We start from the raw sequence: 21,693 nt of genomic DNA on the forward strand, positions 1-21,693 counted from the left end.
TGAACAGTCTCTAAGAGATGAGAATGATTGTTTAAAGGTTTGAAACTACATGAGAGCGATTCTTTATGAATTTCAATCATGCAAGTTGGAAATTGCATGGTATTTTAGTAGCCTTGTTTTGTGTATAAAATGTGTAATATTGTGAATCAATCTAAATTTAAAAAATGATTAATAGTCATGTAATTTAAAAGGTGGTGGCCAGATGAATTGTATTTATGGTTTAGCTGGTAAATAGGATACCTATCATCTTCTCTTGAAAATGGTGGTTATAAGATGTGAGTTTTGAATTATAGAAGATCTTCTGGAATACATATTTTATACAATTAGATAAGATGTGTCTGTTCTGTACTCATTTTGTAAGACTGGGCCCAGCATCTATTTTTGGGAGGAGATTCTTTGATCACTTTCTACGTCTTCAGTTTGGTGCATTAGACATCATCAGATATTGTTTATGACATTGGTATGGATTTACACATATTACTATAATAAAAGAAAATGCTCTGTATCTGTTCTGTTTTTTATCTGTTCATTCCTGATTTTGTAATTTATGCTATTTTATTTTTTGCTTCATTAGGCTTAATAGCATTTCATCTATTTTATGGTTATTTTTCATCCAAAGAACTGGCTCTTTAAAATTTTTGATTCTTCTGTGTACTTGTAATTTCTTTTTTTTTTTTTAGCTATTTGCTTTTCTTGTCTGACTGTACTGACTAGGACCATAAGTTTAATACTTTGTATAACTGATAATAGAGAGTATTCTTATCTGATCTAACTTAAAATGGAATATTTATGTTTCGCCACCGACTGAAATTTATAAGCTGAGTGATTATTAGCAAGCTAGGAGTTTTTATCATGAATGATGTTACATTTTATTGAATGTCCTTTATGGATCTGTTGAAGTGATCATATGTTTTTTCTCTTTTAATCTGTTAATGCGGTGAATTATATTAATAGTTTATTTTTTTTTTAATGCTGAAACAATTTTGCAGTTCTGAAACTATTTATCCTGGTCATGTTACATTATCTTTTTTCTGCATTGCTGGGTTCAGTTTGCAAATATTTAGCTTAGGAATTTTTTTGCATCAATTTTTATGAATGATAATGGCTTGGGACTTCTTTTTCTGATACTGTTTTTTTCAGGTTTTGGTGTCTAGATAATACTAATCTTCTAAAATGACTTGAGGCATATTTGCTCTTTTTCTAGTCTCTGAATAAATGACAAAAGCCTGACATTATCTGTTGCGTGAAGGTTTTGATAGATTCATTTGTAAAACTGTCTAGACTTAGTATTCTTCTTGGGGATATTTTAAACTGCTGATACAATTTTTAAAAATGTTTATAGGACCTTTGAGATTTTCTGTTTCTGTGTGAGTCATTTTTGGTGATTTATATTTTATAGGAATTTATCCGTTTCTTCCTAAAATTATTGACATAGGATTTTTCATAACAACCTCTTACTTAAAAAAAATTTTCTTCACCTTCTATTTATGTTCCCTTTCATTCCTAAGGTTGTATTTTATTATGCTTGCCAGAATTTGTCAGATTTTAAAAAATCTTTTCAAAGAACCAATTTTTAGCTTGCTGATTTAGCTCTATGGTTTCCTAGTTTTCTAGCTTCTAGTTGTTTCCTTTATTATTTTCTTTGCTTCCTTCGTGGCTCAAATGGTAAAGAATATGCCTGCAATGCAGGAGACCTGGGTTCGATCCCTGGGTTGGGAAGATCCCCTGGAGAAAGGGATGGCAACCCACTCCAGTATTCTTGCCTGGAGAATTCCATGAACAGAGGAGTCTCGTGGGCTACAGTCCATGGGGTCGCAAGAGATGGATACGACTGAGTGACTAACACTTTGCTTTGATCTTTAGAGGGCTTGTTATATTTTTAACCTCTTAAGTGTGGTGTCTAGTTTATCAATTTTAAAACTTTCCTCTTTTCTAGTGTAAGCATTTAAGGCTATAAAATTTCCTCTAAGTACTGCTTTATGCATCCCACAAGTTGTGATACATGATATTTTTGTTGTTTTCTAGTTCTGAGTATTTTCTTATTACTGTCATACTTCTTTTTGACACTTGAATTGTTTAAAAGTATGTTTTAGAAATTCCTAACTTATGTTTGTTCTTCTTTGTGATCTCTGTCTACTTTTTCTTTATATATTTGATGCTGTGTTATTAGGCACAAACATTGTAGCATTCTTATGGCTTCCTAGAGAATTCAATCTTTTAATGATATGTAGCAAACCACCATTCCTTACTTTTTAAAATCTCTACTGATGAGTTTTGCCTTAAACTCTGCTTTGTTTCATATTAATACAACTAAACCATATTCTCTTGGTTAGTGTTTTCCTAATATATATTTTTCTGTCTTTTTACTTTCAATTTTTCTGTGACTTTATGTTTAGGTATCTCTCTGATGAACAGCAAATAGATGGATTCTTTTTTTATGCATTCTGACATAAACTCTTAGAGAGTTGGACAGTCTAATATATTGTGTTTTACTGATATATTTGGATTTATTTCTGCCATCTTGTTCTGTGTCTCTATTAGTCCTACTCTTTTCTTTTTTTCTCATTTTTTGTATTGAAAAATTACCCCATCTTTTCATTCCTTCTTCCCTTTTCAGTCTCAAAGCTATACATTGTTTTTATTCCTTTAGTGATTAGTATAGAAACTATAACATGTATAATCAACTTAGCTACCTCCAAAATATTTATAGCTACCTCCAAAATATTACAAGGAACTTAGGATGCTTTAATTCTAGTCACTTACCAATTATGAACTTTTATTCAATATTTTAATTCTACCACTATAAATGACATTTTTCAAAGCAGTGTTTTTTTTTAAGTAATCTTTTTTTTCTTTTAGCTAGACCCACATTGACTGTTTTGTTTGATAGACCAGTCTTCCTCATCCTGGGATCGTCCTTCTTCCTGAAGAAGAGCCTACAGAAATTCCTATAATTAGGATCAGTTCATTATAAACATTCTCACTTCTAAATTATTTTTTGAAAGTATTTTTATTTCACCGTTATTTTGGAACTACTAGTTTCACTGACACTTATATCCTGTCATCACTTTGAAGATCCTATCTCACTATTTTCTGGCTTCCTTTGTGTTGATGTCTTCCTAAATCTGAGGACAGTCGTTTTGCTTTTAATTAGTTCTGGATAGTTATCTCTTCAAATATTGCATATTTGTCATTCTCTCATTTCCTTCTGGAACTGATTAGATCTATGATGGACCTACTCTTTTCTCCATGGCAGTTCAACTTTATTTCATATTTCTTTGTGTTGCATTCTGGCTAATTTCTAAAGATATGTCTTCTAGTTCACTAAGTGTTTTAAAAAACTTCATCAGGATATAGCTGATTAACAATGTTGTGATATTTTCAGGTGAATAGTGAAGGCACTCAGCCATACATATACATGTATCCATTCTCCCCCAAACTCCCCTCCCATCCAGGTTGCCACATAACATTGACCGAAGTTCCATGTGTTATACGGTAGATCCTTGTTCACTAAGTCTTAAGTTGCTTCTAAAGGCTAGTCCCATCTATTGAGTTTCTAGTCCCAGTATTAATATTTTTATTCTAAAAGTTCTCTTTTGTCCTCCAAATCTGCTTGTTGATTTTTGAAAGTCTCTTATTCCCTTGCCATATTTTTAATGCCTTTTAGTTTTTAAACAGTTTTTTTCCCTTAAAATTCTATTTCTGATAACTCTGCTTTCTATTGTCACAACGCGTCTGTCTGCAGTTGTTTCTAACTGACTTTCACTCATGGTGCCTTGTTCATTATGTGTTTCACTATTTCTGATTGTGAACTCATGTTCCTTGGAACTTTATCTGAGAGTTCTTTGAGGCCTGGATGAAAGTCACATTCTTTCAGAGAGTACATGTGTTACTTTTACCAAATGCCTGGAAATATTACAAACCCAGATCCACTTAAAACTAAATGTTTGGCTTGGGCTTTTTGGACCCCACAGTCAATTTGCATTTTGGCTCCTTATTTCTTTGGCTTTTTGCTTTCCATTTGCACCCAAGGATCTTCTTTATATTCCCATCAGTTCAGCCATTTAAAAAGGATTTTAAATGTATATTATTTGTTAATTTAGGTGTTCCCACTTGGAGAGTTTTTCTGGTCCTCCAGTTTGTCATTTTGCTGGGTCTCTGTTAGAGTTTTCAGTTTGACAGTCATGATGTCTTCATGTACTTTCTCTTTTCTTCAGGACCAGTACTCTAACTTCTTGTTTGTGAGACCCTCTGGAGACTTCCTGTGACCATAAATTGATCATTTGTTTTCTTCCATTTTTATTCAACTCTTTAACACTTGCCTTAGTCCTCATATTATCCTCCTTATTTTGAACCTTAATCTTTTCTTCCTGTTGTTACACAGGGAAGTCCTTGCTTGTCAAGTACCAGGAGCTCAGAAGGCACTTCCATTACTGCAGAGGCCCCTTCTAATCGCAAACTCAGATGAAAGGAAGACAGAAACAGTCTAAAGTTGCTGTAATTTTACTTTGTCAGCTCGGAATCCAGCAAGGTGGGAGAAGTAAGAGACAGAACAGGGTCAGGGGCTTTTCTACTGGGCTGAGGTTTGTCTTCTGTGTTGGTTGGGTTGGTCAGATGTTGGCTGGCTAGGTGAGAGCCACACTTCTTATGCATGGACTCCGATATAGGAGTTCCTTAAATAAAGGAGAGCTGACTCTTTCCCAGAAGGGAAAGACCAGGCAGGTGTGTTGCTTTAGGGACGTTTCTATAGTCTTGGCTGTGTGGACCCCTGACATGGTGAGTTTAGACACTTGATGGGTCAATTTTCTTGGGACTAGATGCATATGATACAAGTTTCTAAACCAGGGTTGCCAGTTTATGATTTTACAGTGAAAAATACTTCTGTCTTGAGGATGTGACCTTGGGATCTGGCCTGTGGTCTCTCTAAAGGTTCAGCAATTGGGAAGTCAAATTGTGAATGGAGATGAGTAAAGAATCATAATTAGGAGAGAGAATTCTGGGATCTGAAATTGAGTGGCAGTGGTCCAAAATAGATTGAAACATCCATCTCCAATGGTAGGAACAGCTTTAGTCCCTGAGCTGGGGACCATACCCCTGGTGATGCTGGTGTAAGCAGTCAACTCCTCTTCTCTTCTCTTTCCAGGACTGATCAATTCATTTTTTCCCTGACACAGTCTTTCCCTAGGTGTATTAGTACAGTCTACCCACTATGGTTCAGGCTCCGTGTAGAAGTCTCTCCTTGCTCTGAACACCCCCCGCCACCCTCCCGCATTGATTTCATGGTCTGATTCTCTGAGGGCAGCCCTATTTCCCTTAATTCCAAGGTTTGGGGGAATGCTTCATTGCAGCTCATGGATACTGACAAGAATTTATCCAAAGACTTTGAAGCAAAGGTTTTCTGAGCAAAGGAATCAATTACAGGGTGTGGCTCCCAAGTGAGGAAGCATTTCCAGAAGGCAGCCAAGACAGTTTGCCTCAGTGCAACGTGCTTGCATCTCTGACCTTGAGAGTTTCAGGGGGAGTATTTTAACTTTAATAACATGAAGTCTTTTTACCTGTATTTTTGTATATATCAAATGTGCTAATTAGGAAAGTACTTATCTTCTCCTTAAAGTAGGTTTCTTAAGGACATGTATTTGGCACTATTGGTTCAGCAAGAATTATTGTATGTACTTGAAAGTAACAAAACTGTACTTCTTTAAAAATATCTCTGGTTCAGATGTGTTGCCAGGGCAGCCGGCTTCCCCCCACTCCCATTAGTTCTGATTAGGGAGGTTTGATGCCTGTCACTGTGTGTAATCTGGACCTTCCTTTGTGAGTCATTCCTTCTCTCATTTTCTCAGAGCAAATACAAATCGCCCATCAAATGACAAGTGAAGGCACAGGGGAGGCGAGGGGAGGGAAATCAGAGCCGAAATCTGTTAGCTATTTGGAGTAATTGGTTATTTGCTGTGTTTGCTGGTTGGGAAGCAGAGCACATACTTTACGGTCTCTCCTGTTACGGGGGCTGGAGTCACCCGCCGATATTGGATCCTCGTTGCCGGAGCCCTTGGCTCCGGGCGCCTTTCCCCTGCTTGGCATTCCTGTGGTCTCCTCGGGGGTGCACCCCTCCTCCCTCGATGCGCACTGCAGGGGGGACAGCCCAGGGTGAGACTTGTCTGGCGAACTCCAGGGCCTCATCGGGGAGGAAGAGACCCTAGCCCCCTCCCAGAAGCCCTCCCTGCCTCCCCCCACATACTTCCTTCTTCCCAAGAGGTCTTTTCCCTGGTCCACAAGGGACCTGTCTTCCTATCCAAAGGAAAAAGATTCATCTCTTCCCAGAGGGAAATTCTTGGCTTGCCTTGAAATCTACAGGACAGGAAGTTCTCTCTGAGGTCTAATTTAATGCCTTCCTACCCCTGATGGTCCTGTCATCATCCCTGCCCAACCCCGCCCCACCCCCCCCCCCGCCAACTCCCCAGTCTGGGTTCAAACAGTGCTTGGAAGTTGGTTCAGTGCTCACTGCTGAGTCCAAGTGCCCCAAAGGAGCTTATCAACCTGCCTGGTGACGTGAGCACCTCTCTTATGTTCACTGAAGCATGGGAAACCAGCTTGAATTAGCAGCAAGTTCAAAATATAGAATATTTGGGAAGTGACATGACTTTGTGTATGAAAACTCACACAGTAACTAGAAAGCAGGTTGACTTTGGCACATAGTAGGCTCCCCCAAAATACTTTTAAAATTGAATTTAAGATAGCTAAGATTAGTGTCTGTAGTTTGATGAATGCTTCTGCAGCTCTGGGAAGGCCTTCAAAAATAGTTTTTCTCTTAAGTAGATGGTTGGAACTTTTGTTAAGCAAAACTGTCTACATAAGCAGAATGAAGGTAAGGCAAGTTTTTGCCCAGGCCTTGTTGGAATCATCACAGATTCTGAGTTAGCGATGTCTCATTGTTTTCTTCACAGGTTTGAAGACTCCAATTGTCTTTCATTCACCCTACTGGATAGATTCCACTTGTTAGGGCTTTCTGCATGGGTTATGGGCTGATGCTGTCCTCGGAGGACTAAGTCCTCGGGTCCACATACATACCTTAGGCTTCTGAATTTGGAAAGACATTTCCCACAAGTCTCCCACCTCACTTGGGCCCTCCATCTGGAACAGGTCAATAGTCAAATTGTCAGGTCGTGACACTTCTCTGCTCACCATCTGCTTGACTGCCAGATTTCAGTCACACTTACTCACTGGGCCTTTTGGAAGCAATTCAGCATTTTGGTTAAAGGTCTTCCTTTTCCTCCCACTTCTGCTGGTCCAGCTTGAAGTCACAGTAAGCAGAGTAATGATCCCTCGACAGACATGGAGGCAGAACTGCAGGGAGTGTCCACAAGAGGCTGAAGGCCCAGTGTTCCACTTGTGGAAATAATTAAGTGCTTCTTTTTGTCATGAGAGTGTAGAGTTCTGCGGAATCAACATGGTGGTTGGCTGTGGGCGTATATCTGTGTAGTTTTGAGGGGTGTGAAAAGCTTAGTGTGCATGAGATGGGGTAGGTTCTGAGTTGGGTGTTGCACGTCTAGGGGTTTGTCTGGTTTACATGTAGGTGTGAGTACTTGTCCATTACATCTGTGTTTGTATTAATGTGTATGTGAGTAGATGGACTCAGTTCAGTTTTTAAATCTTAGGACATTGATTAAAGAACTAGAGAATCATCTTATCATCATTCCAGTTCTACAGATGTTGAGCTACGGGAAACAGCACTGGGGATCAAACTGGTGATGTTGACAATATCAACAAGAACATCTATCATGGTGAACTTTATAGCTCACAAAATATCTTCACAGACATCATCTCGAAGCCTACACTAATCCCAGTGTTAGGTTCTTACATTACGATCTTGATGATAATGATTTGTGCTAATACAGAAATTTTTTTCAACACCGTCTAAGATGGCTACCTTCTGGTTGACATAGGCAATGAAGGCCTGTTTTCAAAAATGGACTTCTTTTTTAGAGATGGGTGTATAGGTCCCTATAGTGACCCCAAGGTTTGACATTGTAACCTTGGTGATAAAGGAATTTGACCACGGTCTCTTCTATTTGATTCAACTGGTCATCCTGGGGAGAGAAAACAAGTGATATCCTCTGTCCTCCCCAACTCTGCTAACATCACAGAAAGTCAGGCTTAGAATGATTGTTGTCAACTTTGCCATCCATATTCATGAAATGCATTAGGCTTATTGAATGAAAATGAGAGATTAAATGTTCTGACTGTGCTGTGCTGATTTGGGTCTTCAGAGGGATTAGAGTGCCCATTAGACTGGATCAAGCTTGGAGAAGCAGGTCTTTGTTACATGGCTCTGGTTGCTCAGGAACTGAATGTTGGCTATTAGCTGAAATTGGAGAGGCTGCCAGTCTGTGCCTTGATCAGACTTACTTGTTCAGCTGGCTGAAGGGTGAAGGACTCTGAACCTTGGGCACAGGGAAATAAAGCTCTGATGGCCAGACTTCTTGATGAAGCCTGAGATGACACTTTAACAATCAAGCCTTTTGCATTTGTTTCTCCTCCTTTCCATGTTCCAAGACTAGATGCTTAGCCCTTGCAAAATGAGGTCAAGAGCACACTTGGAGTTAGAAAACGTATGACCATTTCCCTTTTGGAGCTTTCAATTATGGGATTCCACTAATACCGGAGGGTTGCTTGGCTTTGGTGCATCTGGGATGATAAGATGTGGGAGGACTCTGCTGTTTCTGTGGGGCTCATCCTTATACGGGGGCTAACTTCTTCTTGGGCTTCTTGAGGAAGGGATGGAAGACATGGTCATGAAGTAACTCCATCAGAAGCCAGGTTAGTGAAATAGCAGGAATGATATTTTCAAGTCACATCCGTGAGTGTGTTGAAAATATGACTATTTTTCTGTAATTCAGCTTAATCTGTCTTTTGAGCTCACATTTTTCCTGGCAGAAAAGTCATAGTAATTCTTCAACCATTTAGGTTTAAGCTTTAGTTAGTTTTAGATGTTTCTCCCTTGTCCTCACCCCTGGGAGACAGCTAAATTCTGGATTGGGCTTCCATAATGTCATGGCCTCCACAGGAAGGGGCCCCTGGTCACTAGTGTGTGTGCATCCTGGATCTACTGGGCACACACACCAAACAGACACTGTCTCATTGTCTCAACCAGAAGACCGTTTCAGGTATCCTGGCTTCCTCTCCGCTCCCTTTCAAGCCTTTCTGGGGAGCATGGTCCCATGTGACAGCTTCTTTGTGACACTCTGGGGTCGTAGGATGTGATGAGGACTCCTCCAGGCTCTCTCTCCCATGACACCCATGTGGTCATCTGTCAAATACTGCAAGCCCCAATTTCTCTGGCAGTGTTTGAATGGTTGCTACTTATCAGATCCCCAAAGTTCAGGAGAGATCTCTTCCATGTATACTTTGAGCTAACCTATGAGGGAAAGTGTGGGTATGCCTTATCAGAAGTTACTACAAATCTTAAAGAAGATGTGGTACACATATACAATGGAATATTACACAGCCACTGAAAGAATGCAATAATGCCATTTGTAGCAACAGGGATGGACCTAGAGAGCGTCATACTGGGTGAAATAAGTCAGACAGAGAAAGAGAAATACCATATGACATCCCTTATATATGGAATCTAAAGCTGCCAGAACTTACACAGGACTGGAAAGTAGACCCTTGGAGGCACACACAGAACCTGTGCACCAGGACCCAGGAGAGAGGAGCGGTGACCCCACAAGAGACTGACCCAGACTTGCCTGGGAGTGTCCAGGAGTCTCCCGCAGAAGCGTGGGTCAGTGGTGGCCTGCTGCAGGGTTGGGGGCACTGAGTGTAGCAGTACATGCATGGGATCTTTTGAAGGAGGTCACAATTATCTTCATTATCTTCATAGTTTGGCCCCAGCTAAATAGCAGGGAGGAAACACAGATTCACCCATCAACACAAAATTGGATTCCAGATTTACTGAGCATGACCCTGCCCTTCAGAACAAGACCCAGTTTCCCCCTTAGTCAGTCTCTCCCATCAGAAAGCTTCCATAAGCCTCTTATCCTTCTCCATCAAAGGGCAGACAGACTGAAAACCACAATCACAGAAAACTAACCAATCTAATCACATGGACCACAGCCTTGTCTAACTCAATGAAACTATGAGCCATGCCGTGTAGGGCCACCCAAGACAGACGGGTCATGGTGGAGAATTCTGACAAAATGTGGTCCACTAGAGAAGGGAATGGTAAACCACTTCAGTATTCTTTCCTTGAGAATACCATGAACGTATGAAAAGGCAAAAAGACAAGTCACTGAAAGATGAACTCCCCAGGTCAGTAGGTGCCCAATATGCTACTGGAGATCAGTAGAGAAATAACTCTACTGATTAGGAATGAAGAGATGGAGCCAAAACAAAAACAACACCCAGTTGTGGTTGAGACTGGTGATGGAAGCAAGGTCTGATGCTGTGTAGAGCAATATTGCATAGGAACCTGGAATGTTAGGTCCATGAATCAAGGCAAAATGGAAGTGGTCAAACAGGAGATGGCAAGAGTGAATGTCGACATTTTAGGAATCAGCAAACTAAAATGGACTGGAATGGGTGAATTTAACTCAGATGACCATTGTATCTACCACTGCAGGCAAGAATCCCTTAGAAGAAATGGAGTAGCCATCATAGTCAACAAAAGAGTCCGAAATGCAGTACTTGAGTGCAATCTCAAAAATGACAGAATGATATCTGTCCATTTCCAAGGCAAACCATTCAATATAACAGTAATCCAAGTCTGTGCCCCGACCAGTAATGCTGAAGAAGCTGAAGTTGAATGGTTCTATGAAGACCTACAAGGCCTTCTAGAACTAACACCCAAAAAAGATGTCCTTCTCATTATAGGGACTGGAATGCAAAAGTAGGAAGTCAAGAAACACTTGGAGTAACAGCCAAATTTGGCCTTGGAGTACAGAATGAAGCAGGGCAAAGGCTAATAGAGTTTTGCCAAGAGAACGCACTGGTCATAGCAAACACCCTCTTCCAACAACACCCGAGAAGACTCTACACATGGACATCACCAGATGGTCAACACTGAAATCATACTGATTATAGCCTTTGCAGCCAAAGATGGAGAAGCTCTATACAGTCAGCAAAAACAAGACTGGAAGCTGATTGTGGCTCAGATCATGAGCTCCTTATTGCCAAATTCAGACTTAAATTGAAGAAAGTAGGGAAAACCACTAGACCATTCAGGTATGACCTAAATCAAATCCCTTATGATTATACAGTGAATGTGAGAAATAGATTTAAGGAACTAGACCTGATAGAGTGCCTGATGATCTATGGACGGAGGTTCATGACATTGTACAGGAGACAGTGATCAAGATCATCCCCAAGGAAAAGAAATGCAAAAAAGCAAAATGGCTGTCTGAAGAAGTCTTACAAATAGCTGTGAAAAGAAGAGAAGCGAAAAACAAAGGAGAAAAGGAAAGATATACCCATCTGAATGCAGAGTTCCAAAGAATAGCAAGGAGAGAGATGAAAGCCTTCCTCAGTGATCAGTGCAAAGAAATAGAGGAAAATAATAGAATGGAAAAGAGTAAAGTTCTCTTCAAGAAAATTAGAGATACCAAGGGAACATTTTATGCAAAGATGGACTTGATAAAGGACAGAAATGGTATGAACCTAACAGAGGCAGAAGATACTAAGAAGAGGTGGCAAGAATACACAGAAGAACTATACAAAAAAGATCTTCACAACCCAGATAATCATGATGGTGTGATCACTCACCTAGAGCCAGACATTTTGGAAAGCATAGTCAAGTGGGCTTTAGGAAGCATCACTACGAACAACGCTAGTGGAGGTGGCAGAATTCCAGCTGAGCTATTTCAAATCCTAAAGGATGATGCTGTGAAAGTGCTGAACTCAATATGGCAGCAAATTTGGAAAACTCAGCAGTGGCCACAGGACTGGAAAAGGTCAGTTTTTGTTCCAGTCCCAAAGAAAGGCAATGCCAAAGAATGCTCAAACTACTGCACAATTGCACCCATCTCATATGCTAGCAACAGAGAAGGCAATGGTGACCCACTCCAGTGTTCTTGCCTGGAGAATCCCAGGGACAGGGGAGCCTGGTGGGCCGCCGTCCATGGGGTTGCACAGAGTCGGACATGACTGAAGTGACTTAGCAGCATACACTAGCAAAGTAATGCTCAAAATTCTACAAGCCAGGCTTCAGCAATACGTGAACCGTGAATTTGCAGATGTTCAAGGTGGTTTTAGAAAAGGCAGAGGAACCAGAGATCAAATTGCCAACATCTGCTGGATTATCGAAAAAGCAAGAGAATTCCAGAAAAACATCTATTTCTACTTTATTGACTATGCCAAAGCCTTTGACTGTGTGGATTATAATAAACTGTGGAAAAGTCTGAAAGAGATAGGAATATCAGACCACCTGACCTGCCTCTTGAGAAATCCGTATGCAGGTCAAGAAGCAACAGTTAGAACTGGACATGGAACAACAGACTGGATCCAAACTGGGAAAGGAGTATGTCAAGGTTGTATATTGTCACCTTGCTTATTTAACTTATATGCAGAGTACATCATGAGAAACATTGGGCTATCTTGTCATCTCCTGATGGGCTAGATGAAGCACAAGCTGGAATTAAGATTGCTGGGAGAAATATCAATAACCTCAGATATGCAGATGACACCTCCCTTATGGCAGAAAGTGAAGAACTAAAGAGCCTCTTGATGAAAGTGAAAGAGGAGAGTGAAAAAGTTGACTTAAAGCTCAACATTCAGAAAACTAAGATCATGGCATCCGGTCCCATTACTTAATGGCAAATAGATGGGGAAACAGAGGCAGACTTTATTTTTTTGGGGCTTCAAAATCACTGCAGATGGTGACTGCAGCCATGAAATTAAAAGATGTTTACTCCTTGGAAGGAAAGTTATGACCAACCTAGACAGCATATTAAAAAAGCAGAGACATTACTTTGCCAACAAAGGTCTGTCTAGTCAAGGCTATGGCTTTTCCAGTAGTCATGTATGGATGTGAGAGTTGGACTATACAGGAAGGTGAGCGCTGAAGAATTGATGCTTTTGAACTGTGGTGTTGGAGACTCTTGAGAGTCCCTTGGACTGCAAGGAGATCCAACCAGTCCATCCTAAAGGAGATCAGTTCTGGGTGTTCGTGGAAGGACTGATGTTGAAGCTGAAACTCCAATACTTTGGCCACCTGATGTGAAGAGCTGACTCATTTGAAAAGACCCTGATGCTGGGAAAGATTGAGGGCAGTAGGAGAAGAGGATGACAGAGGATGAGATGGCTGGATGACATCACCGACTCAATGGACATGAGTTTGAGTCAACTCTGGGAGTTGGTGATGGACAGGGAGGCCTGGTGTGCTGCAGTTCATGGGGTTGCAGAGAGTCAGACACAACTGAGCCACTAAACTGAACTGAACTGAAAAAAATACTGATACAAATGAACTTACTTACAAACAGAGACTCACAGACTTAGTAAACGGAACCTGTGGGTGCTGGGGGAAAGGGATAGTTAGGGAGTTTGGGATAGTCATGTACTTACTGCAATATTTCAAATGGATAACCAACAAGGGCCTATTGTATAGCACATGGAACTCTGCTCAATGTTATGTGGCAGCCTGGGTGGGAGGGAAGTTTGGGCAAGAACGGATACATGTATATGGTTGAGTCCCTTCACTATTCACTTGAAAACTATCACAACAATGTTAATTGGTTATATGCTAACACAAAATAAAAAATTAAAAAAACGAAAACAAAACTGTGAACTCTGGATATTTAAGAGATCTAGTCTTAATTTTGAGCAGCTCATTCATTTTAAAAGGGGAAAAATTGAAATATATGTTAATAACAAAGCCAAAATATGAAAAAAAGTCATCAGAAATCGCTGGTTCTTGCTTCCTCTCCCTCTTTTTACTTTAATCTCTTCTGTATGTAGTGTGAAAAGGGCTGAAAAGAGCATCCTTTTAAATCTATGTTTTTCATGGCATGTTATCTGCTCTAGGAAATTTAAAAGCCAAGGATCTAGCTTTCCCACCCCTGACTGTTTAGGTATTCATATATCCATCAGATGTTTACTGGCCTCCAGATATGTGCCAGGTAGTGTTCTAAGGATTGGGGACACAGTGTTAAAAAAGATAAAGATCTCTGCCATCATGGGACATAGTAAACAGCAAGCTAAATAAAATATATGGCGTGAGTGTCTGATGGTGATAATTACTAGGGAGAAGAAGTGAGGAAGGGAGAATGAGAATTTCTGGGAGGGGGATCATGATTTAAAATAAGTTGAGTAAGGAGGGTGAAACAGATCATCTTTAGTCAAGACTTGAAGGAAGTGATGAAGTGACCCATGGACCCACCTATGGGAGGAATAGAGCTCCTCATGGGAGGAGCCTGAGAGTGCTGGCAAGGTTCATGGACTGGGTGGGCCGCTGGGGTGGGAGCATGAGTGAGCAAGAAGTGGGAGGACATGAGATGCGGGAGCTGTGAGGGGCTGATCAGGAGAGACTAGCTTGTTGTTGTTGTAAGGGCTTTGGCCTTATTCCGAGTGAGCTGGCAAATCATTGGAGGGATTTGCTGAGAGGCGACATGTTCCGATGTGTGTGGCTATTGTGTTGGGAATAGATTTTGGGGCAAGAGAGAAAGCAGAGAGGCCAGTTAGAAGACTGGTGCGATAGTCCAGGTGATGGGGGCTGGGGCATAGTGATAAGGGATAAGTGGCCTGATTCCAAATGTGTACTGAAGGTGGCGCCAGTAGGATTCGCTGATGGATGGAATGTGGGGCATGAGGAAGAGGCCAAAGTGACTGAGGGGGGTTTTGGTTCAAGCATCTGGAAGGAAGGAGTTGTACTTGTTATATGAGGAAGACTGTGGAAGGAGCAGGTGGGTAGGGGTGATTAGGAATTGGATTCTGGAGATGGCACATTCAAGAAGTTTATTAGATGTCCAGCTGGAGATGTTAAATAGGCAGCTGGAGTTCAGAGGAGTCATGCAGGTTGGAGATAGTCATGTTGGGTTCCTCAGTGTCTATGTTATTAAAGACGCCAGACTCCAGGAGAATCCCGGGGGTTGGGAGTGGATGGGGAAGAGAAGAGGTCTGAGCATGGAGCCCTAGGCCACTCAAGTGATCAGGGCTCAGGTGACAAGGAGGAATCAGCAGAAATTGAGACGGTATGGCCAGTAGCGTGGGAGGACCATGGCTATAATGCTCTGTAAGGCAAAGGGGATATTTCGAAGACAGAGGAGTGACTGCCTACATCAGATACTATTGCTGGTTGGCTAATGAGGCCTGAGTCCTCAGTGACCTTGACAGTCATGTTTTGTTGGCACAGAGAATGGAAAAACAAGAATTAGAGACATGTGTAGACAACTCTAGATGATTTTCTGTAAAAGGGGAAAGAAGATGAGAGCCAAAAGTGGCATTGAAGAGTTTTCTTTTTAAATAATGGGAAACTAGTGTTACATATTGGAGAAGGCGGTGGCAACCCATTCCAGTACTCTTGCCTGGAGAATCCCATGGACGGAGGAGCCTGGTAGGCTGCAGTCCCTGGGGTTGTGAAGAGTCATATACGACTGAGCAACTTCACTTTCACTTTTCACTTTCATGCACTGGAGAAGGAAATGGCAACCCACTCCAGTGTTCTTGCCTGGAGAATCCCAGGGACGGTGGAGCCTGGTGGGCTGCCGTCTATAGGGTCGCATAGAGTCTGACACAACTGAAGCGACTTAGCAGCAGCAGCAGCAGCAGCAGCAGTGTTACATATAACACCAGTGGGAATGATCCAGGAGAAAAGGAAGAGTGATGACGAGAGGGTGAAGAAGATCATGTCCTTGAGGGGGTCAGAAGGTATGAGTGCAGGGGTGGCCTTGGGTCAGGGTGCAAGTGGAGTCACTTCATAAGCAGGAGGGAAGACAGGTGTGATGCCAGTATTGGTGTGCTTGTGGAGGGGTGGGGTGGTCTCTGCTGATGCTTCTGTTTTAAAAGGAAGAGGAAGCAGGGTCACTGGTGCAGCGTGATGACGAGGAGGTGTGAGAGGGCTGAGCAGAAAGGAGAAGGTGTGGAGAGTTGTGTGTTCAGAGGAAGTAGAGCAAAGAATCAAGGAGCTCAGATGGAGTGGATGACAGCACTGGACCCCCTTGAGGCTGTGACATGAGCTTGGAGTGAGACCAGCCTCTGGTTTGCTCTTTTTCAACCGCATTTGGATGTGATGGGAAAGAGCTGGGTTTAAACCTAGGTTGGGTTGACCAGAAATACAATGGAGCAAGACAGGGCCCAGCGAATTTACAAGTGGGGGAGGGCAAAGGGGCAAAATATAAACTAGCTAGGATGTAAATTATGATTCTGCAACATGTATGATTTCTGTCAAGAATGAGGGCAATTGGAAGAGGATTTCGCTGTGGGATGTGGGAAAAAAAAAGTGTGCTTAAGGAGAACCAGCCATAGAAACCACCTGGAACTTGGAGGGAGGAGGAATTTACAGCTGAGAGTTCTTGGGGAAAGTTGAGTGTGGTAAGACTTAGGTCCCATTTGGTGGTCAGTTGCTAGTTCTTCAAAATTTTTTTAAACTCTTGATTTCTGCTTTTGTTCTTCTTTTAGAGGTTATCTGCTTGTGTTTTATCATATGTTCTTTTTTTATTTTTACAGCTTTTTTTTGAGGTAATCCACATATATACAAGCCCCTATTTAAAGTGTGCAATTTAGTGGTTTTTAGTTTATTAACAGAGTTGTGCACCCATCACCCATCATCAATTTCAGAGTATTTTCGTTATTCCAAAAAGAAATAATGTACCCCAAGAGCAATTGTCTCCCATTTTCTCCCAACCATTAGTCTACTTTTTGTCTCTATGGATTGCTTATTCTGGACATTTCATGTAAATGAAATCATGAAATATGTGGTCTTCTGTGATTAACTTCTTTCATTTAGCATAATATTTTCAAGGTTTATCCATGTTGTTGCATCTATCAGTTCTTCATTGCTTTTTATTATCAAATAATGTGCCTTTATTTGGGTGCATCACATTTTCTTTATTCATTGATAGACATTTGGATTGTTTCTACTTTGGGACTTTTATGAATAATGCTGCTATGAACATTCATGTATGACTTTTTGTGTGGACCTAAGTTTTCATTTTTCTTGGAGGAGAATTTCTGGGTCATATGGTAACTCTCTGTCTAATTTTTGAGGGGCTGCCACCCTGTTTTTTGAAGTGACTGAAATACTTTACATTTCTACCAGAAGTAAACGAGGGTTTTGGTTTCTCCACATCTTCATGAACAGTTTATTATGTGACTTTTTGGTTATAGGCATCCTAGTGGTGTGAAATATTCTTTCATTGTGGCTTCTATTTGCATTTCCTTGGCGGCTAAGGATGTTGAGCATCTCTTTATGTGCTTATTAGCCATTTGTATAACTTCTCTTGAGGAATGTCTATTTTAATCCATGGCTCATTTTTATTGAGTTGTTTGTCTTTTGATTTTTGGACTGTATGAGTTTTCTGTATATTCTGTTTACAAATCCTTTATCAGATACACACAGGCATTTATTTTCTCCTGTGAATTATCTTTTCATTTTCTTGGTGGTGTGTTTTGAAGTATCCTGTTGTTCTTTATTTTCAAAATGTTTCAGTTTTAAAATTATGTAAGGAATACATGTACACAATGAAAAATTATAAAACTTTAAGTGAAACACAAGATAAAAGAAATAAATAAAACATTTGTAATTTTATCATTCACAGATAATTGCTGTGAAGATTTGGGGTTTGATATTTTAACTAAAAAGAATTCTCATTACTCAGTTTTTAACCTTTTGTAAATCTCATCAGTTGTGAATAACTTTTCATGTCAATAAACATTTTTACAACATCATTTTTTTGTTGAACAACATTTAATCACATGGATGTACAATTTACCCCCAAAAGTTCCTTATTGTCAGATGCTTAAATTGCTTTTCCCTGTGATAAGTGTAGTAAGTCTTTATGCATATCTGCCTTCTTTGAATAGATTTCTAGAATTGGAGTGAGGGATCACAGTGTGGGCACATTTTTAGGGTTAGAGAAGCATGCAGCCAGATTGCCTTCTGGAAAGATCGTGGCCAGCTACGCTCCTGCAGGCAGGGAGAGAGCCAGTCCTTGGCCGGAAGCTAACCTGCTCTACATAAAGCAAACAATACTATTGTTGCTAACAGGGTGTGCTAGGCACTCTTCTAAGCACTTTATACATATGACTCATTATTCCTCACAATAACTCTATCAGACTGGTACTAGTATTTTTCCATTTTACAGATGAGACACTTGAGGCACTGAGAAATTTTGTCCAAGGTCACAGTTAGGAGTGACAGGATTTGAACACTGTGATAGCCAGACTCCTTTCTGGAAGAAAGTCAGTACTGTTAAGTACAATGCTGGCTGTTGCTTGAAGATAGTCTTTATAATGCAAAGAAAGTTTCCTTTTATTCTTAATTCATGAGAGTTTCATTTAGAAATAACTGAAGAATTTAACAACGTCTCACATCCCCTTCTTTTTTGCCTATTATAGATCAGAGATTGGCAAACTTTGTCTTAAATGGCCAGGTAATAAATATTTTAGGTTTGGGGTCATAGGGGCCCCATCACAGCTACTCAGCTCTGCTGTTGAGTTCAGAGGCAGCTACAGGCAATGTGTAAATGACAAAGCCAGGTGGCTGGCTGCTGGGCCATAGCTTGCAAATTTCTATTATAGATGATCGTTTGGGTTTTTTCTCCTTGCTGATTGACACCGAGTCACTCCTGCATTCTGGGATAATCCAGCCTGACCAAGCCAGATGTACTGCTGCAATCTATTCATTAGTATTTTTCTCTAGGAGCTTTACCTGGTGATTCAGGAATGGGACTGATTTGTGTGTGTGTGTGTGTGTGTGTATGTGTCCTGGTCAGCCCTCACAAAATGAATGGGGGAAACTTCATCTTTTTTCTGTGCTATGCAGTGGTCATTTTTTCTTTGAAAGACTGATAGAAACTGCCTCCAAAGAAACCATCTTGGTCTGAAGTCTTGGAGGTAGTTCTCTGATATCTCTTCCACTTGCAGAAGTTATCTCTTCATATTTCCTGTTACATTTGAATCAATTTTGGCAGTTTGTATATTTTTTAGAAAGTTACCTACTTCATCTAGATTTTCCAAGATTTTTCCACTGACTTGGGTGTAGCAAATCTCTTAATATTTTTATTCTCTCCATAATATCTTTTTATTTGATCTTATTCTTAATGTTGTACCTACTTTTTTAACATTAGATTTGATAAATAATCTAATGTTTATTTTGTTGGTCTTTTTGAAAGTTTGCTCTGGGATTTGATTATCAGTTACAGTATTCTCTGTAATTCTACTCATCATTTTCAAATTTTGATCTTCCTATTTTCCTTTTTTTGGCTTTTTAAATTATCAGATTATTTATTTTCATTCTTTTTGTATAAGAGCAAGACTGTTTAAGACTGAATTTTCCTTTGAGTACAGACTTGGCTACTAAATTTTAAGGCATAGCCCTCTTACTCTTAGTATTTTCTAAGGACCTGTGATTTTAGTTTTGTTTTTTTGTTTGACTCAGCAAAGTTTTAAGAATACATCTTTAAATTTCTAGAAGGTTGGGATTTTTGAGTTTCTCATTCGCTTCTAGTTTTATTATTACATTGAGATCAGAGAGTGTGACTGATAATGGATTTATTCTTTGGACTTTATTGACATTTGCTTTGTGGCTTTTAATTTTTTCGAAGTGCTCCAATGGTACTGGAAAAGAAGGTATAAGTTCCGTTTTTAGAATACATGGTGTTTGTCTATTTAAATGACACTGTTAATCATATTACTCAGATTCTCTGTTTCCATATTCTTCTTTTAAAAAATTTACTTGGTTTTTCAAGACTGAGGGAAATGTAATAACTTTCCCACAACTATTGTGTTGCTGTCATTTCTTTGTACAAAACACACTGGTTGTTGTCTGTTTATGCCTGACTCTGAGCCTGAGTCATAAAGGCAAATCTTGAAGTATCTGATCTTGGGAAGAAAAGAAAGACTTAGGAGGAAGCAAACAGCTAATGTGGATTCCATTCTAACCATTCCTACTTCTGTGTACATATTTGCCTGTGTGTTAGTGTGTGTACTTTGTGGTGTGGGGGGTATATGTGCATTTCAGCATATATGTCTCTTGGGCATGAGTGTGTAAATGTGTTCCTTCATATGTCAGTGATTGTATGAGTTTGATATGTGTGCCTCTTTATGTTTATTCATCCATCACATCTTTTATTCAAATTGGACTTAAAACATCAGGACTGGTGCCTGCCTTGCTGGCTTTTTTGAGAGTGGTTACAACTCTGAAAGCTCCGCTACGCTGTGTCTTAACCCATCTGAACCTCTTTCCCCTCTCTGGCTGCAGAAGATCCTCCTGGTAAGTTGGTCAGACAGAGACTCTCTGTCGACTCAGCGCCGCTCTGGCATCCACCAGTGTTGTGTGTGTGTCTGGGTACCACATTCTAGCCACACAGACGATGTTAGGGCCATACTTCCAGAGTGGGTCAAGACTCTGAGTGCCTTACTTCACCCTCTCCCCACTGACCTGTTCAGGTTCCATTGGCCTGCCTCCAGCTTGGGTCACCCTTAATAACCTAGAGCTTGATGGGCTAGGCATTGGTTTAAAGGGAGCACCAGCATTCCCCAAAACTCCTGATGGGATTCAGCTCATTTTACGGAATCAGAGCAGGCTCCTGGGAGATCCTTAGTTGACCGCCTCATACAGAGGAGGAACGCAGGCCCCAGAATCGGCTTTCCTGACACCTTGTCCAGTGCCCTTCCCATGGAACTGGTACCGGTTCCGATAGCACAGACCCAGGGCCTGGGCCTGTGTGGGATTTTGGTGGAGGTCCAGGGAGAGTGACGATCCCACCTTCAGGGAACTTGCTGACTCCCTGAGCAATGGGACACCTGGACAGAACCCAGCCGAAGGAGCATTCTAGACACATGAGTCAAGAGGGCCTGCAGACACACCACGTGCAAGAGGAGTTAAAAAATGGGGCGACACCAGTGTGTGCCCCAACAGGCCTGCCCACCTTTCCCCACAAATATAAATATGTGAAGGGGCAGAGAATGTGTTGTCCCAAACTTCCTTTCTTCTCACCTCATTTCTCCCATCTAGCACAGCATTTTTTATATAATGGGCACTTGGCATTTGTTGAATTTCAGGGGCTCTGCCCTGATTTGACCTTGGGGGAGGCTAAGTTCTGATTTTGGAAGCTTTTACTTTGTGCTGGAGTCTGGAGGTGGGGGGTCAGAATAGTTGTTTGGTGTCTGAGTTTTCCTGGGTCTACTGTAATTTTTTAATAAATAATATTTTATTGACATTTACTCCCAAAGAGTTATCCAACTTATGGTCTGAGTTTAGCCTCAGTATACTCCTGGAATGCAGGGGGGACTGTGATGATGAGCCCACTTCACAGAAAGGAAAAGGAAGGCCCCAGGAGCTTAACAGAAGCACACGGTGAAGGTGGGGCAGAGCCAGGGCGAGAACCTCTGCTACTCAGTACCAAGCAGGTGTGAAGACCTTTTTCCTGACTGTGCAGTCGGCCCCTAAAGAGGCGGGGAATTCCAGTTCTCTGCTCCTCTGAACTCACCCAGCAGGAGAGATTTGTGGTCCAGGCCAGCCCATCAGTCTTGCTTGGTGTT

General features: G+C 40.9%; 1 protein-coding gene across 23 annotated transcripts in view; it reads left to right on the top strand.

Moving 5' to 3' along the window:
• Positions 1 to 21,693, top strand: part of DYSF (dysferlin) — a 218,481-nt gene that overhangs the window by 163,452 nt on the left and 33,336 nt on the right. The window lies entirely within an intron of this gene.

The sequence above is a fragment of the Muntiacus reevesi genome, chromosome 3 (assembly GCF_963930625.1).
Source record: "Muntiacus reevesi chromosome 3, mMunRee1.1, whole genome shotgun sequence".
Taxonomy (NCBI): domain Eukaryota; kingdom Metazoa; phylum Chordata; class Mammalia; order Artiodactyla; family Cervidae; genus Muntiacus; species Muntiacus reevesi.